Source organism: Fukomys damarensis, unplaced genomic scaffold (assembly GCF_012274545.1).
Source record: "Fukomys damarensis isolate Sample0158 unplaced genomic scaffold, DMR_v1.0_HiC HiC_scaffold_17, whole genome shotgun sequence".
Taxonomy (NCBI): domain Eukaryota; kingdom Metazoa; phylum Chordata; class Mammalia; order Rodentia; family Bathyergidae; genus Fukomys; species Fukomys damarensis.
Window position 1 is genome coordinate 49,139,797 of NW_022900929.1, and position 3,364 is coordinate 49,143,160.

Genomic DNA, 3,364 nt, shown 5'->3' on the forward strand with positions numbered 1-3,364 from the left:
TTCTGTTTATTTGAGGATGACAAAAATGCAAAAATATAGAATACAGAATAATTTGCATATTTTTCTTTCCTGATTAAGTGAATGGATGAATTTCATAATAATAATAAGTCATAATTTTAAAAAATAGGTGACCCTTGTTGAACACTCTCTTGGCCTGAGTAGTTTTAGTGTATTACACCACTTTACCTTCAACAGGTTGGAGTACACGTGTTGGAATTGAGTACACGTGTTGGAATTGGGTACACACATAGTACAAATAGGAAGGCAGAATCAAGGAAAAGGTTAACATCTTTCCTAGGAACACATGATAAGTAAAAAAACTGGGATTTGAATCTGGATGTGTGCATCTCCAGTATTTTGGCGTTGAATCATGATCTCCTTTTGCCTACAAGCAATACATTTAGTTTAAGAGATGGTGAGTTCTCTTTTGGATATGAAGGTGGATTTCCAGCAGGAAATTGTGAATTTGAAGGTCAAATGAGTGATGCTATCAGGAGCCACACATCTAGGGAAGGTGCCAAATAGACAATGAGGAGTCTAACACATTATCTAGAATGTGACCTGTCATGCCTCTAAGTGAGTTTCTTTTAAAAAGTATTTATTAGTACGTGTCTGCAGTACATAATGATTGCATTAATTGTGGGGAGCTAGTTTATGTACATAAGTCATCTTAATTCTTTTTCTATTTCCTTTCCCTTTCCTCTCTTCCCCCTCCCTCCTAAGTTAGTTTCTTATCCCTGTTACTCCACAAATGAAGAAAGACATGATCATCTTCAGCAGCAGCAGGTTAAGCTGCATCAGCCTGTCCCTTAGCCTAATGCATCTCACCACCGTGCTTCTGTGACAGGAGTGGGTTAAGTTTGCTCCACTTTCTCTTTTCCTTATGATAATTCTTATCATGAGAACACATTAATCTTGTGCTATTTTCTGTTTTCATTACAATCTTTGTCACACAAGTGGAGCATCAGAATGTTAATGCCTCACATCTTCTGTGAAGGATAGTAGAATTCTCCACTGCTTTGACCTTTCCAATGTTCTGCATTTCGATTGGGTCTGGAAGTTGATGATTAATGATAATTACAATAATTATACCAAGGGACTCGAAATATAAATTACCAAATGTTCAAAGGAAGCCACTTGAAACCTTTAATAGAATCTTGAACAATCTTTGTCCAAATGTTCCCACTTCCTCCTCTTGCACCTTCATGAGACATCCCTCGGTGAGGAGGTTGGGAGAGATTCAGCCCAGGTTGCAGCCAGAAGAATAAAAGAGCTGTGATTTGTGAGTCATGTTTTAGTTATATGAAGGGGGAAAAAAAGAAATCAATTTTTAAATCAATAGAATGGTCCTTTGCCCAAACAGCTTTGCTTAACAAAGAGTGAGCATTCCATAAAACAAGACTTTCGCTTTCGATTCAGATCATTAACTACGATTCCCATTAGGCGGGAGGTGCCACTGGGAAAGGGGATATTTACTTGTCTTCCTCTGCTCTGGTTTCTTGGCTTTAATTTGAGGGCAGTGTTGCTTTCCGGAGTGAAAGAGTTAGTTCTCTACCCAGTCTCTGTACCTGTGCCCACAGAGGACTCCCCAGTGTGAATACTGATACCAGTGCCAGCATATTCTGTGTGAACCTTTGCAACGGGCAAGATTCACTGAGGTTTGTTTATTTATGTTTTATTTAATAAGAAACAGAGACACTGGAATTAAGGGTTTGAGACCCTTATATTTTATTCCTACTGCAGTAAATTCTACCTTACATTGTGATTACCAGCGCAGCATCTCTCTGGAAGTTTGGAGAAATTGCCTTAAGGTCAGGCTTCTGCAGGGAAGAATTCTTGAAAATAAGAAACTGATAGTGGATTATTAGGGAACATATTTTCATACAAACATTCTTTTGCTACAAGTCTAGCACACTTGCATACAGGCACTGTGCTTACTTTTGCATGTGTCTCTTCATGTTATACCATACATTAATTCAGACTAGACATAGGTGTACTTGAATATTTGGAAGTTTATGTAGTGGAGATGTTGAGGGGAGTAGAGGAATGCTTGTGGACAGGTACAGGCATGAGAAGTCTGAATGGTGTCATTCTCCAGACATGTACAAGCTACTGTGGACTTTCCAGAGCCACTGTTGACTAAACCTGAATGTTGCAGGTGAGATTTTTTTCGATGGGCAAGATGATTTCCTGAGTGTTTTTAAGGAGAATTAGTAAGGATTCAACCCAGGGCAGGCAGGGTCTTTGGGTCAGTAAGCCATAACTCTTCTCTTCTTTTGCTCTGGGCTGGGCGGGTACCTCACTGGTGGTTCCAAGGGACCATGAATCCAGGAAGGTAGACTCCTATTTTGGGTCTCCAGTGGTTGTAGTTCCTTGGAATATGTTTCCTTTTCCCAGAGGATCCTACTGGGTCCAGGAAGTATCTAATATATCACTCTAAGAATACATCTTCTTTTCAAGTGGTATTTAAAGCTTAGGAGCATTTCACACTCATGAAGAATTTGGTGCTGAGGTGTGTTTGTGTGTGTATGTGTTGCATATGTGAAGATTTCTGTTCATCTAAAAATGTCTTCCTTTAAAAGATGATACACTCCTTTTAAGCTGATATTGCAACCTTTAGGATAGGTAGGAGATAGAGGGTTTAGTCCCTGATGTTAACGGTAGTATGACTATTTAAAGTAAGTTTCATTATCATCACTACCTGTCTTGTGCTTTGTTTGGTTAGCTGAGACACAGCCTTAGAATGATAAATTTCAACTCAGCCTGAATGCCTGATCAGTGAATGAACTGATCTAGAAGTTCCCCTTGTCAAGCAGACTTATCCTTTCTTTGAGGTTTTTTTTTCTCCTGCAGAGACATTCTGAGCTTGTAAACATGAACTTAAGAAAATCTAAATCGTGACAGTTGATCTTGTAACCTGGGCAGTTTCTACTATATTAAACTGCATCCTGATTATTTGAAAAGCACAATGCTTTTGATCAGCTACTGAGGTCATGCTTGTAGGGTCAAGTATCTCATTACACTTGTATTTTCTTCCAAATGGATTTGTACCTATATTTTATTTTACTACTTGTTTTTCTGGCCTATTACTGCAGCCTATTATTGAAGTTTTAAAAATAACTTCTATTCCTACTCTCAGAAGTTAAAAGAAATGTCGTTAAAAAATGTAAGTGGATCTAAGGAAACAGTTAATGTACTGGCTTTCTCTTTTATGTAAATGCGTGTTCATGTTTTGCAAAAGAAAAGAATGAATAGTTGATGTGTATCTGTACTGAAGAATTCAGACTGATGGAAGGCAGATTCTTGTTCTGTCTTAGCAGAGTAAAGTCAGGTTTATTTTTAAAGTGCCATTTCCTGGATATAT

The 3,364-nt window shown here is 38.2% G+C and overlaps 1 long non-coding RNA gene across 1 annotated transcript in view; it reads left to right on the plus strand.

Annotated features, from left to right (window-relative positions):
- Positions 1 to 1,573: 1,573 nt before the first annotated feature.
- Positions 1,574 to 3,364, plus strand: part of LOC104864172 — a 200,867-nt gene continuing 199,076 nt past the window's right edge. The window contains exon 1 of the long non-coding RNA XR_004517718.1: positions 1,574 to 1,658. This is a non-coding gene — a long non-coding RNA (uncharacterized LOC104864172). The remainder of the gene's footprint in view (positions 1,659 to 3,364) is intronic.